Raw genomic sequence first — 16,347 nt, forward strand, 5'->3', positions numbered from 1 at the left:
CAAAATGGGGCAGTTCGGCAGCCCAACAGTAACGAAAACCAGGAGTATGAGAAGGAAGGGCCTCCAGGATGGGACGCCCGGTCCTGGTTGCGTGCTCGTCGCCTTTCTTTCGTCGCTCTACTTCGTGAGTGTGTCTTAACCCTGACCGAAAAGCGTTAACGGCTTCATGGAACACACTTTGTGTTCTGGGATAGAAAAACTTCAGTTCCCACCCCCAATTTTGGCGCTTGTCTTTCTTCTTATTATTTCTTTCTTACGCTTTTACCGGCCTCTCTTCTGTTCACGTTCAGCAGAATTTATTGCGACCACATGTTGCTATTTTCCCGACTGCGGCCTTTAGTTGCGGCGCTGCCGCTGCACCCAGAAATCTCCCGGTTCCCTCCTTTTGGGGTCTTTCTTAGTTAGCTGACCCTCGGTTTGCTGTGTACGATCCCTGCCATCCACCCTCCTTTTCTCCTCCGCCTCCTCCCTTGCTTTCCGCTCTTGCGCCCCCCCCCCCCCCCCCCCCCCCCCCCCCCCCCCCCCCTCCTAAAACGACGACACGCCCGCTTTGGTTCTTTCCAACTCCACAGGACTCGTTCAGGCATCCGACCGTATCGGCTGTCGCATAGATTCCCGGCCTGCGCACCCTTCTTTAACTTGCGTTCGGACTCCCCTGAGTTTTTCAAACGATGTCCATATTAACGCGATAAAAATACATGGGCCGAATAGGCTGTGTGCATTCATCCCCTGTCCATTGTTCAGAGAGCGAGTTTCTATATTAACGAGGCATAAATACATTGAAAAATCTTCGCCCCAGAAAACTGTCCATAATTCGGGTCCTCCATATTAACGGATGTCATATTAACGGGGCACAAATTTTTCACAATAGCCACTCAAGAAACGACTTATGAAGACTAAATCGCCAACAAAACAAACAAAAGAGGAAAAGACAGCAAAACACCAATTAATCATAAAACTCGGCCAACGCCGAATAAACCGTCAGAAAATTTCCAAGAGGAATGCTGTTTATCTTATGAGGTCCCAACCAGCCACTCCTGGACGTTTGTTTATAATTCTGCGATCCCGTGGCGTATTGCAAGAATTGGCGGAATTGCTTCTTCGAACACCACGCTTACATTAAAAAATTACAAGGGTCGGAATTTCTAGGAAAAAGGGTTATATGTGAACCACTTTGCTGTCGCGAACATTGGCTCGCCCGTCAAATTTCGCCGGTGCAAAATGTCCAACTCGTACCCGCCTTAAAAAAAAAAAAAAAAAGAAAAAAGAAAAAAAAACATGATATAAATACTTGTACGTCTTAACTTAATACTGGATGTCATTTCGCCAACAATTCTGAGACGAGCTTATTTCTAGTATTCACCTGTTTTCCTTTAAAGACTAAACTAATAAATTGCACGGCGGTGTCTCCGAAGCTGCTTCGCCGCATGCACCGTACGTGAATCTAGAGAAACCGCTTCCCCGTTAGTGTCGTATAGTTACAGCACATAAACGTAAAATAAAGAAAGGCCAACAGAAAGGAGGCCGGCAAGCAGCCCGGAGGGACCGCGCTCCCTGCTGTGCACGCGCTCCTCCCTTCGCAGTCCGTCTCCATGGCATCTGGTTTTGCTCATGCAGTGAATGCCGAACTGTCACCAATACACACCAAAGGCAGTGGGGTATGTGTGTCAGCTCCGCTTCCAGAGACTGCATCGCGCTTTTCAATACTTGCAAAAAGAAAAAAAAACCAAATGACCGCACCGGTAAGTGGAAAGGAGGGTTGTGCTATGGGCCTCTGAATAGATGCCAAAGAAAGAGCCAAATGTGAGGGAAGAAGCCTGTTCTCTTTTCGGCAGTGTACGAACTTAATTGACATACAAGAAAATATATATGAAGAAATACCATGTTGACGAAAGTAATAACAAATGTCGCACACTAAACACAGAAGAGAACTGCGCTTCCCAGAGCGTATAGAAGGTTTGAGACATCGACTTAGTACTGCATTCCTCAGTGCTAGCATGTAATTGGCCTCATTCACGTATATCTAAATTGATTTTTAAAGAAAGAGACAAATGTCTGAAGAAATTATTCCGACATCTGGCCACAAAAATTTTCATCCGATTGATTTGTCCATCTGGAGCAGACGGGAGCACAAAAGAGACACGCTCAGTTCGCTTCACCAATTCGTCCGTCTAGACACCAAAATGTCGAGCCGGAAACCATCTCAATACTTTCTAGCTCACAAAAACGTGTAGGAGAACGCTTTTTCTCTTTTTTTGTTTTCTGCGCCTGAATAAGAGATTTCAAGAGAAACCTGATATTACGAAGTTAAGAATCCCTTATTCTCCTCCTTTCTCCTGCATTGCTTGATTTCACTAGAATTTGAGAGAGAAACAAGGGGCCTTAGCGGAGCGAAATCATTTTTTTTAATGGGCTTCACTGTATGCAAGCCCCATATATTTTTTTTTTGTCTCTTCTATCTCGGCAAATAGTTAACATGTGCAGGCTTCTTTCCTGTATACCACTGCGTCTTATAAGATGTGCCGTCCGTTTCATCCTCTTGCATGTTTTACCGCTATATTGGTTATATACGGAACGCTAGCACCTTCATCCCATTGCAGTTGTTCGGGGCCACCTGTGAATCTGTTAGAAGGAACAAGCAGCACAAGACCAGAGAGAGGTTGTTTTGGAGAATACAAGAATATAAATTTACAGGACCGGAATATAGAACGATGGCGTACAATTAGAAAGGGAGGACTTCGATAAAATGCTCAGATGGTATTGTGCCTGTTTTCCTGGTTTGTTCATGTTTTCCTTTTTTTTTTATTTGTTAGTATCACGTCCTCTAACAATTTCGCTGCACCATTTTCTGTTTTCCGTGTAATGTACAGCGGGGTCCTTTACCGAATGTAAGGCAGCAGCCGTGACGTTAGCGCCTGGAAACGGGCATGCACACGACAAACAGTTCTGCTCCGCGCCGTCTGCGTAAAGACAGTTTGCTTCACTTTTTAGTTTGCTTGTTTCTTTGCGGCATCCGACAAAAGCACCGCGGGTCAACGTGAGTTATGTGCTTTGCGCGCTCCTGGGTGTTTGAGCCGGCGGCAAGCATCGGCAAAAACAAGTCAGAGGAAACGGGGGTGGCGGGCGGGGGGCATGGGGAGTTCGTGAAGTAAACAAAAAAAAAATATCTCCTTCCAAGAAGACCAGAGGGAAGCGTCCTCGGGCTGCGGACATTACGGTGGAATGCCGAAAGCTGGGGCAGGGGCTACGGCACCCGGTCGTCCGAACGGGGGGTAACCAAACACCGAGAGCCGGCGGGCACACCGCGGCAGTACGCTCGAGCTCCGCGTCGAAAGGGGCGCTCTTCGAAGAAAGCCGCGGCAACAGCAAAAAGCCTGGACCTCACAATTTCGACCTCACACAATGACGACCTCACTCAACCTCAAACTCACGCGTGAGGTTGAGGTCCAATTTCGTGACCTCACTCAAAAAATTTCGAGCTGTCACCGACCTCACCTCAACCTCACCTCACTCCGTGAGGTTGAGGTCATTTTGAGGTTGAGGTCGACCTCATGAGGTCGAAACCTCATGAGGTTGCCCACCTCTGTATATATATATATATATATATATATATATATATATATATATATATATATATATATAAGGAGGACATTCTGGGCGCTTTTCACGTGGTCCTCCTATCGGAACAGAAAATGAGAACCTTATAGAGATGGACTCATTCCAGAATATTATATGCCGAAAAGCGCGAAAATTACTATCGAAAGTAAATGTCAAAAGAAGTCCGCCAATCTTTTTCTGAACAAAAAAAAAAAAGAAAAAAACGAAGAAGAAGAAGTAGAAAAAGCAGGGGGGGGGGGGGGGAATGAAGGCGGCGGGTGTTGCCTTTGGCGCCCTGAGCTCCATCGTTAATTGTTTTGACGCTTTTGTTTCCTTTTTACCCTTTTTGCAATAAAGGGCCTTACTCTACTAGGTACCACTCAATATATTCTTCTGTGCACCACAGATAAAACAAATCTCCTCACCTACTTCGCTTGACAACTACTGGAAAGAATGACGACGAGGAAATTAAACTCCAGCACGACCGTAGCGCTGGCTGTGAACCGCTTCACGATAGTTGTGAGGGTGCGTTCATTGTCAAGGGTATAGATGGAAATAACCATTCACTGAGCACGTTGTTAACAGCTAAGCTACTTCTAAACCTTTGTCTCACTTTAAGCAAAATATAAATCCTCCCTCGATCTGCCCCAAAGACTTCCGCGTGTCGTAAAATAGGAAAAGCTGAAATTTTACCGTGCTTCTCCGAGTAGCCTAACCTTCAGAGAACTAACGCTGTCCACCGGCGTATGAATATATGCGGATATTTTCCTAAGTTCTTATACAGACGTATTTTACGATCACGTCGCGCCGCTCTATATGGCGTTGAAGCTGTAAGTTTGCATTAACAAAAAAACTCGTAGACATAATTAATGTGTGGTTTTTATGGTCGGGACTTCACCCCTGAGAATTAATCTTAGCCTTGTTAGTCCCTATGGTCAATGAAAATTTGTCTTGTGAGGTCGCGTGACCAGATCTACCGTGTTCGGGACTTGAATTGGGCCATATATTGTAGGATGTGCACTATAGTATACAGGTATACAAGTCTCACTTCCTCACCGACTATAGGCGAACATTCCGGGAGCGTTTCGTATGTTCTTCCTATTGGAACAGCAAATCAGAAGTGTATATCGATGATCTCATTCCGCACTACTTTTCATAGGGGAATTCACGGCCAGTAGTATAGCCACGATATAAAACGGAAGACATTGTGATAGTGAGTTTCCCTTGTAAATATTCGTGTCAAGACCTGCATAGTGGCTGCAAGCGTGAATGGAGCACTTAGTTCTGAGCGTCGCTCTAATGCTGAAGGGATACGAATTATGCATTGCCTGAAAGGCGAGCAAGTACAAGATTTCTACGGCGTCTGTTTGTCGAGTATATTAAAAAAAAAAAAAAAAGAAAAGCCCCTGCCTTGAAGCCCAACTTGAGCGCAGCGCACACAGCAACATGCTAGCACTGAGTCAACGGTTTAAGCTGTCGTCCGAGAACACGAGACGTATCACGCGGGAGTCGGCGGCGGACGAGCCTCCCCGCAACAAACGCATAACATATCGCGCGCGTCGCCTCTCATCGCCGTTCAGCGGGGCTCATGAGGCGCGCTCCATTTAACTGCTCCACGGCTTCTTGCACTTCGGTGAGCAATGCATTTGTTTTACATAAAACGATGAGAACGAAAAGCGAAAGAAGCAGGGTTAGATATAGAGAAAAAAAAAAGAGAAAAAGAAAGGGAATATAAGGGAGCGTAACGCGCACGCGTCATTGGCGCGCAACATCGCTCCCAGGGGGACCGTAAAAGAGAACAAAAGGCCAGGACTAGGCTGCATTTATATTTCGGACGCCGCGTGCCGTGTCTGACAACTCTATATACGTGTATATGCCCGGGGATAATATACAGATAAAATGATGACATGGGAGAAGAACAACGAGTGTTGAGCTGTTTGCTGCTCGAGACGTACTAGCGTTGACTTCTCTTTTTTTTTTTCTTCAGATTTTTACCCTCATTCCGCAGGAATTTCATTGAGAATCCAATAAAAGAAATTATGTATCTACTGTTCCCGCGACTTCGAGACTGACGTCAATGCAAACCACACAGAAATGACTTCGATTCACGGACCATATTTTTATACGAGATCACGGACCTTTTAATTTCCTTAGTGAAACTGAGATTATATTATTTCATAAAAAAATAACATATATATCGGTACCATTTATTGAAAAACAAAACATAATGGTCACTATATAGTTAAAATGCCTTCGCTAATCAAATACTGTGACAGCAAGCGCATCTATAGATACCGTAAAATGAGGTTACTTTGTGACTGCAGGGGTTACTTTGTGACACGTGCTCGGTTTTCTGTATTTTACATCTCGCGCCACAACCAGGCGCCGCCGAAAAGCTACGAGCCGCTCAACAAGCTCGCCTGACATGCTGTGCCACCTATACCGCGGCAGCCGGCCGAAGTTCCCGCGCTCCGGAGCCACCCAGACGTCGACAGGTTGAATCGTGTTTTAGCGCCCATCGGTGAGGCACCGTAAACTTTGTGTGCTCGACCTGTCCGCACGAGAAAACCAGCGAAAACAGATATGTACTTCTGATTGCTAATATCTAGGCTAAAATCAACTGTAATATAAATTTAATCAAGTCATGTTTGTATAAGGTTGTAGAAAGGAAACTGAAATGTTGATACTTCGCGGGGTAACTTTGTGACACGCCAACAAAGAAGCCAGCAGGACGGGAAAACCGACAACCGGAAAGAAGGGCAACTCTTCCTCCGGTATCAGAGCTAGACGACCTAGGAAGAGGTCTTCTCTTGAGGACGACCGCGCAGAAGAAAGCAGTGACAGCGAATAGTCTTCAGATGGTCAGCATGGAGACAACAAAAAGTGGTCGGAAGGAGATACAAGTGATTTCGAGGTACTCTCCGGAAGTCTTGACAACCTATCGGAAATGAACACTCCTACCACTTCCGTGGTTCCAAATACTAGCAACGTCCCGAGGGTCCGCGGTACGGTTTCCGGAGAAAGCACCTTCAAGGGGGATGACTTTGTCGTAGTAAACTTTGAAGGACAACTTTTTCCGGGAAGAGTGACTGAAGTCAAACCTGAGGGGTACATCGTCAGCACTATGGAGAGGACCAAAAAGAATTGGAGATGGCCGGATCGCGAAGACGCTATTTTGTACTCAAAAGAAGAAATTTTGTACACAATTGAATCCCCTAGGCCAGTAGGCAAGCGATGCATATTTGAAGTAAAAGATCTTGATTGAGGAGGTACATGTATCAATCATTTGTAATACAATCGTAACGCTGCCGGAGCAGAAACCAATTGCAGACAACGCAAATAAACTTTTTATGGGGTAACTTTATGTCAGCCTTTTTTTTCCCTATCATATTCAGCCAAAAACAACGTTGTCACAAAGTTGCCCCACACGGCAGGGCAACTTTGTGACAGCTTTTAACCTGATTATTGCCGTTTGTATTAAAGATGCGGATTTGTAGAACATGCCGTCGTGTGAGGGAAGGCTTTAGCAGTGTTATGCCACTATTAATTCGTCTTTACGTTGATAATTGTTCAGCGAGAGAATGAAAACGTATTTTATTTATTTATTTATTCGATACTGTTAATCCCATCAGGGATCGTAACAGGAAGGGCATAAAAATACAGAGGTACAAAATATAGTAATGGCAATTAATCAAGTACATGAAAGAACATGATACCAAAATTATGCATAACAAATTATACTATAGCAATAAGACAGACTGAGGAGCGTATGACAAGATTTTCGCGGACAAATAATACGACAAGTGAAACACAAACGGAAGGAGAAAAATTCGTAATGACATAAGAACACAGTAATTAGTCAGATGTAAGTAGCTTATGTTTCACACGTGTACTAAAAGCATTTAATGATGAATTATTAACAATGGATGTGTGTAAGGTGTTCCATTCGCGTATAGAATTCGGTCACAAAGTAACCCCATTTTACGGTAGTAACATTTTACCAAACTATAGCGCTATGCACAGGACGCACCTAAGCATGCATTAGCGGAAAATAAAGAACTTACTCGTTGTTGAGAAGTAATTTTTTCTGAGTCCTCCTTGTTGGAGAACGTAGCGTACTTTTCGGTCTCCCCGTTCCGATCACTCTAAGTTGGATAGATTAGACACTTATGAAGAATGAACAAGCTGTAATTGACTCTCCCTGCATACGCCTTACCTTAACTTCACTGTAAAGTGCTTACACGAGTCAGCTTACGACCAACCTGTCCAACGTGCGGTGGTCGTGAGGACACCGTGCATACCTTCACACTGCGTCTCCTCCCTGCAGCTTTACTGCGTCATGTAGCTGATCTGTTCCAGCTTTCAGGTGTGCCATATCAGAAACTTAGATACCTGTACCTGTTATCCAGACATGCAGTCAATCAGTTCGTCTTCTTGCTGGTACTCATACCAAGTATGGATGGTACCCTGCGGCGCCTCATACGACAGGAAAGTCCCAGCCCCTTATGAAGCGCTTGCAAAATCGCGGAAAGAGGTTAGGCTCTCCCTGCAATGGTTAAGGCGTGTCCACAGTTGCAAAGGTTCATGACCACTTGGTGTCAGCAACCTGTGGTTTGATCAGTTTCTGATGGTTAGCTGCCTGTGCTAATACGATGGCTGCTAACAAAGGGATTGGCCGCCCTTCGAGGCACTCCACTATGCGATGAAGGTAAGGTCACCTTGCAGGCTTGCTGCCACATTGCTGATTAAGCCTGTTTCTGTGAATGATGCAACCGCCTCGAGCGCGTCACCCCACGACAGCCTCCGTGCCCAGGTAGGGCTCTCACCTCGAACACGAAAGCTTCCCTAGCCCCACATCGGCCAGAAGAAGAGATGGGGGGGGGGGGGGGGGGTACCTTAGGTGTTGTACGGATGATGGGTCATGAATTATGTGACTCCGGGGCAAAGTGCTTTCGGATGCCAAGTCCCCTTCTCATCTGACAACGGTAACTGCAGAAAGAGATACGTCTTCGAAAGCATTCTGATAACAAACGTATATACATCTCTGGAAATCGGGGCTTGACAACGGTTTGTTCTATAACGAATGCCGTTGACCTTCGCTTCCAACTCCCGTACAATAAGGAGCAGTTCATTTGCAAACAACGAATAGTACAATTTACGAAGGTGGGTACGTTTACTAGACAAAAGCGTATCGAAACATAACGGAACTCGAAGCACTGAGGACCCACGGTGTACTCCAGGAGTAATGACGCGCCAAACACCGTTACCTCCGGTTCCTTTTCCTTTCTGTTCTCACGCCAAACGGCTTGAAGCGTAACAGAAAACCAAACCGCCTTCCCCAGGAGAACGAAGAACACACCCCGTGCCTTGTAGCAAAACACGGCTGCGACTCCGAGGCTGGAGGCGAGAGCACACGCTCAACCAGGAGAGACAAATCGTTCGCCGGCCTCCTCCGCGCCTCGCTTTGCTGTTCCCTCCTTCCTTCGCGCGCACTTGCTTGTAGCCGCGGAGACTTTACGGCGCCATAAATCCGGTTTTTATTGCCATAACGGTGCCATGTGTAAGCGCGCGCCTGTGTATGTTTGTTAGCCGTTACCGAAGCAGACCATTTGACCTCTCCGCGGAATTATTTATCTCTCACGCCTGCGTCCCCACTTCTTTCCACCCCCTCCCCGCTAGTTCTCCCCACCTCGGCCAAGGCTCTGCGGACGCCTGGACGTCCACCTACAAAAGCGTGCTCTCTCCCCCTTTTCTCCTCTTTCTCCTGCATCGGCGGTCGCGGCGGCGTTGATTTTCGCCCGCGGTTTCCACCGCTTCATTCCCCTTTCCCCTGCATCGCCCTCAGTCTCCCCCATCTTCCCTTCTCCGGCCGCTCACTCATTCCGGTGCCTGGGCGCGCTCCGGGCCTCGCCCTCGGGTTCTTCGACTCCGATGGGCCCGAAATATTTGTCAGAGCCGCGGAAGCCCTCGCGGAGTGATTTGTGTGGGAAAAAAGGGGCGAGCGGCCGCCGAAAGAAGCGCCGGAGCTGGGAGTGTGCTGCAACGTGGATGGAGCCGAGCTCTTTTCTCCGCGCCGTTGAGCTGGTTCGGCGCGCGTGGTACGTGTCGGGGAAGCCCTTTTGGTGAACTTGTCTGCGACAAGTGTCGCGTCGAGTGACGCCCCGAATGATGTCTGGGTGGTCCCACGTGTAACAAACGGTCTTCCGCGCATAGATGTTTCGGCGGCTGGAAGCTAAAATTCGAGCCTCCCGTGCGCTTCGTTGGCGTAAAAACTAACTGAGAAGCTAGCGTAGAATTGTGTCCTATACTTTATGCTGGTACCCAAGATTTCTTCTCACTACCTTTTATTTTCGTTATTCCAGTTAAAGAGGTGAAATGGGGAACAAGAAATTACTGCCCCTTATACTTTTCATACCGAGTGGAACCTATACTGCCCCAAAACTTGGCTTAAACTCCACCATTACAAGCACTGTACTGTAAAATTTTCAGCGTTTATATCCGAAAAGTATTTCGACCAAGATATAAATTTTTGCTTTAATATAGTGCACAATTTTGTGCCGGCGGAAGTTCGCAGTCTATAAGTTTTCCGCGACCAGTTCATACGATGCCTTTGAATATCATGTTAGTGTTTTACGTCCTCTGTGGTATAAAGGTTGGGAGGATGCAACACCTATGAACCAAGAAGAGTCGCTGGACGGTCTGCGGCCGTCGCTCCTATTTTAGCCCCCAGAAACCTCGGTGCGCACACTTCTTCGGTTTGTGACGTCAATGAAAAGTTCAGACTGGTTCAGTGCACATCTGTCGACCTTTAAGCATGCTCAAGATCGACGAAGCACTCGTACAGCCCAAGCAACGTACGAAGGTAATGAAAGTGCGAATACGAGCCATAAAACCTAGAATTCGTGGCTTGCGAAAGCTTCGCACTTCCGCGAAGCACTCCGAGGACTGGCGCCTGTACGTAGGAGGGTTTAGGCCTAGCCCGACTTCGGCAGCGGCGGAAAGGGAAGGGACGGGAGGTTCCAAGCGCGGTGGGGAAAGGGGGGCAGGCAGGCGTGGGTGAATAAAAGGAGGCGAGCTCAGCGCTCCCATAATGCCGTGCGCGCGTTTGACGGAGATGGATGGAGACCGCCCGGTCCTCGTCAGGATCTCTTCCACCCTCCTCCTGCATGATGCTGCTGCGGCAACCGTCGTACATTTTTTGTATTTTATCTGTTATTCTTCCGTTTCTCTCTAGCCTTTTCTTTATTTTTCTCTTCCTCTCTGCTGATCCTCCCCGTGCCGTGCCGTTCCTTTTTCGTCTTCTCCATGGCGGCGGCGCCCTAGCGAACGTGGCTCACCAGATTCAGAGGCCGCGGCCGGCCCATGGCTCCTGTCTATTTGCATTCTTTTCTTTGGTCCCCGTCCGCCCTGCCCCCTTCTCTGTCTCGATGTGTGCGCGTCACTCTGTGTTGGTTCAGAGAGGAAAGCGTACGTACACACCCGCCTTTGCGGCAGGCGGCGGCAGCACCGCCACCAACGCCCGCCCACGTCATGCAATCGAAAAATGAGTAGCGCCAAACACACAGTGTGTGAGGCCTGCTGCTGGTGATCGAAGCCTGGCTGGCTGGGTGTCCGCCGGCGGGGATTTGCTTTTCTTCCATAGGCGGCGGTGGCTGCGTCAGCGCCTCTGCGTGAGGGTACACATCGTGTATACGTGCCTGCCGGATCATCGGCGTGCGTGTGCGCGAGCGAGCTGCTGAGCGAACGTGGGTCGATCTTTTGCATCACGCGTGCGATGCTTGGTCGAAAAACCTGGGGGTGGTGTGGAGTGATGGGGCGGCGGTCGCCCGACCCCTCACGTCTGTCGGGAATTTTGCTTTCTTCATTCTTCACATGGACGCTGCTGTGTCACGCGTGGGCGCCTAGCTGGGTGTACGGGACAGAACATGGACGCTTTTCTAACGTTTGCGCAAGCTGTAGAATCTATATACACTGAAACTGGCTGTCTCCAGGCTTTGAACGCGTGGGTGTGGTTACACAAGCCGTGCGAAAAAAATGCGTATTTTGGTCAAGCATGACAACAGCCATCGAGAAATGACCTCAAAAGATGAATGATTTCCACACAGTATAGTATGAGTTCAGAAAGAGACTGTGGCGATGAACACGCGCACGAAAACGTCCGCAAGATATACAACAGGCAAGCAAATTTTGAATTATAGTCATTGTGTCGTCCTTTTAGAACGCAGTTCCCGGCATCATCGATGATATCAAAATGATATCGCTTTACTAACAGAGGCTTACCTGTTTTAGGAGGTCTTTATGCGCAATCACGAAAGTTGCAGCGCCGTCAAAAAGCAGAGAGTTACAAAGTGAAAAAAAAAAAATAATAATAAATAAAAAAACAAAAACAAAATGGGTTGCTTCGTTGGGCTGTTTACCCAAAAAGGTGACGGCGGTGTTCGAAAATACAGCACAGAACTGGTGTTGAAGTGCTAGCACAAAACACATATCAATGCGAAGAAAAGCGCACCATGTTATATGCGAAGAGGAACACCAACTTAGCAAACATCACAACAGTAAATGAAATAATGCTGACAGTGTGTATGAGGTATAATCGATAGCATATTAGTCACACTTGCCTGATTCGTAAATCATGTGTAAAGATCAATTCAGTGAACACCCACTTCTGAAGGTAATTCACGCTGCAATGGGCTGTACAAATAGCTCTATAATAGTAACGGGCGCTTTTTTTTTTTCTTTTTGAAGGGCCAGACTTTTAAGACAAAGGTACCTGGCATTATAAATTTATTTCAACATTGCGTGACTGTGTTGGGGGCTATACGGCGGGCACCAGGCAAGAAAGAAACTGGCTAAATTAGCTTGCTAGTTAATTGACTACGTTAATGAACCTTTTAATTTTCATTTGAGGAGGTATGTTGTATTTGCAGAATTGGAGCACGTCCTCTAAATAGTATATCCGTGAAAACGAAACGCGTTACAATGATCACAAATGTTACCCTGATAGGCAGTTTCACACAGTAACACCGCCTGTGACGTAGATCGCTCGACTTCGTCACTTAGCATGGTATCACCTGAGAGCCACACGGGAGCCAGGCGGTTCGTTGTCAATTTCGTTATAGCAGTCCGACCTCAAAGCTTGCGTTTGCTGTGAGATCTACACCGGACGGCGCGCTGACGATGTGTTATTGGGAGAAACCGCCTATCAGGGTCATATTTGTTGTCCTTGTAACCCCTGTTACAATGCTTGTTGAGAAGATCTTTTTTCGCGTCTATACTATCTGGGAGACGATCTCCATTGCAGCAAATATATAAAACATGCCTCCTGAAATGAAATTTGAAAAGTTAGCTTATATACTTAATAAGAAAATTAATTAAAGCCTTCGGCGCCTGGTGTCCGCCGTAGCCCCCATATAGCCTCAGGGCCAAAATCAATCTAAAGTGAGTCAGCCCCTTTTTTTTTTCTTTGTTAAATTATGGACCTTCTGGAAAAACATACCAGGCATAAAGTGTAAGGCATTGTTCACAAGAAACGTGAATTGCATGACTGTCGTAATATGCGCCCTAAATTAACTGAACTTCAGAGCGCTAACTGCGTGGAGGGAAAAGAAAACAAAACTGACGGTTCACTTCATTAAACATTTTTTTGGCGATTTTCGCTCAAATTTCTAGTCATATTTCATTCACATAATGTGACAGTCGTCATATGAATATCCGTTATAAACTGAAGTCTTACTTTAATTTAGGTTATGTTCAGAAAGTGCACATTTGTGAGCATAAAGAGGCCCATTGTTCACTTCCGCTCCTACTCGGCGGTACAGATTCATATCTATATGACGTCCATGCATCTCTCTTTTTCTGGCGCCTTCTGCTTTGCGGAAACCGTTATCTCAGTAACTGATCGAGCTCATATATGATCGCATTCGAGTCACTGCATGGAAAAAAAAAAAAGGAGGGCGGGGGGGGGGGGGGGAGGGGGAAGGTTTCCGGGAATTTGAATAAAACAATCCCTGTAAATTTTGCGCCCGTAAAAAGTACCGGCAGTGTAGAACGGACCACTATGAAAATCTACGCCCCTTCGGTTAGCACTTCCTGGATGTAAGACAGAGTACAGCGCTCACAGTCAGGCCCGAAGGCGAAAGCTGCGTTTCCAGAGGTATAACGTGTGTCCCTGCCACATATGGTGACCCCGAGAGTGTGTGTACGCCTATGGGATAGGGAGCCAGGACCGCACCAGTTAGAGAGGCGAGGGCGTACAAGCACAGAAGCGAGGCATTCAGCGGACAGGACGTGTCAGTCACATTTGCGGCGACGCAGCCAGCGCAGGGGAGAGGGCGCTCCGAGCGACATTCCTTCGGAGTCTACATGCGCGCGCTCCAGGAATCTAGGCCAAGTCGCGTTGGCGAGCGCGAGAAATTCGCACGGAGCGTGCTTTCTTGCTCCGCCTCGACGCCTATATCTATTTGGGAAGTCCGCTATAGAAACTTTTCGCTTTCCTTGCCTTCTATGTAGCCTCTCGTGAAAAGACAAGGTAAAAAATAAAACAAAACAAATGAGATGTCGTGGGACTCTGGCACTTGACCTTGACCACTCTTCATCTGCGGAGGCTGGCGTTAATGAGAGTGGGATCATTGCAGTTGCATTATTTCTCGAGATACATCGTCCACCTGCCTGCTTCCAAGAACGTTGAAATTGACCACATTATGAATTTCGAAAGAATCCCCAATATTGATCTTTCTACTCAATGGTTTTTTGTCACCATTTGTTTCGTATCGCAATCCATGGGCGCTCTACCGTTATATAAAAGCTACGCCTCCTTTTTAAGCAGTGAAGCCAAAGTGAGAAAATTATATTAGTTAGTACTCTTGATTTATAACCTTTAACTTAAAGCCTTCACTGCAGCGATTTGCCGGCCTTTACGCTTACTTGGTTTAAATATATAGCAGGAAGTATTTTATTACGAAGAGGACAGATCCATTATTAGACAAGGCTGACATTTTAATTCGCGCCCTCCGAATTGTTAGTCGCCCCACAATATAGTTCCGAGAGATTTTTCCCCATTGCGGCAAGAAGTTCACAAAACTGCCCTGATCAGGTACTTCGGTCACAATAAAATGACTGGAAAAGGTGCTTGAAGAAGTCGCATTATGTTTAAGCGCCCGATAAGAATTTCCGCCATCCTTAATACTCGTCAATCCCAGTACCCATCAGGAGCCAGCATATCTGCGCACAACATGCAAGCATGCTGCACTGCAGGTACTTGTGCGTTGCGGGTGAGCTGACCCAAAAAAAAAACGAGACTTGAAATACCACGAAGAAAATGAAAGCATGGCGTTTATTTAATTAATAAGAGGAGACAAATTAGTTTTCAGAATAACTACCTTTGATAACACTTCACTTGCCTTCCGCTGATATGTCGTGATAATGAAGGTGATCATTGAGCTATACCTACCCTGTCAGATAATGATGCAGCTTCAATAGAATACCTTTTTGTCCCTGCCTTTGATTTGGGAAATAACTGAGGAATAAGGAACGACTCAGATGTAAATATGTTAACCTAAAGAAATGGCCAAGCATGACCAAGCATGAGTCAGCAAAAATAACTCGCGGAAGAATGGCTCGGAAAAATTAACTATGGTCAAAAGCCACATACCAAAATTAAAGATGTACAAGCACTACTCAGCAAGTAAAAAAAAAGCTAAGAATGATTCAGCAAAACTAAATATCGTTAAAGGTCACCTAATCCACTACACACATATACTGGCTGTAGATGAAGCCACGTTAATAGATGATTGGGTGTTAAGGCTGCTTATCATTTCACATACACAAGTGGAGTCGGAGACTCGCGTGTTTTCGCATTTCCCCGAATCCTAAATTATGTATTAGTCTGTATGTGGGGGTGGCCACTGCTTTCTTTTCTTTCTATGCTCCGAAATTTAAAACATTATTTTTATGAAACTGGTATTAGATATGTCGCCGAACAAGAACTTCTATTATGATAGACTTATTTGTCTAACAAAATTGTTGAATTTTAACACATGCACACGCACACACACTTCGGGCACAGTGCAACGGTACACACACACACACACACACACACACACACACACACACACACACACACACACACACACACACACACACACACACACACACACACACACACACACACACACACACACACACACACACACACACACACACACACACACACACACACACACACACACACACACACACACACACACACACACACACGCGCGCGCGCGCGCGTACATACATACATACGTACGTACATACATACATACATACATACATACATACATACATACATACATACATACATACATACATACATACATACATACATACATACATACATACATACATACATACATACATACATACATACATACATACATACATACATACATACATACATACATATTCAGATACAGAATACAATTTATTATTTGAAGCATACTTTCAAGTAGCACTTCTCTGAGTCAATGGCAGCCACTAAAGACGACTTGCTTGTAGTCTGAGAAGTGGCAGGAGGTATGCTCGAGGTGTTGGACTGACGATGCCTGATTCTGAAAGTTTCGGAGGCTTGTCACACCGATGAAAGGTGTCGCGAGTGGGAAATACGCTGTTATAAGTGACGCCTGTGCGTTCGGACTGTTGCGTTGAGATGGCGTCATCTAATGACATCATGGTCGACGACAGTGCATGCAACCTTCCTCGTGTACTCCG

The sequence above is a fragment of the Amblyomma maculatum genome, chromosome 6 (genome assembly GCF_055883805.1).
Source record: "Amblyomma maculatum isolate TAMU_Amacu chromosome 6, ASM5588380v1, whole genome shotgun sequence".
Taxonomy (NCBI): Eukaryota; Metazoa; Arthropoda; class Arachnida; order Ixodida; family Ixodidae; genus Amblyomma; species Amblyomma maculatum.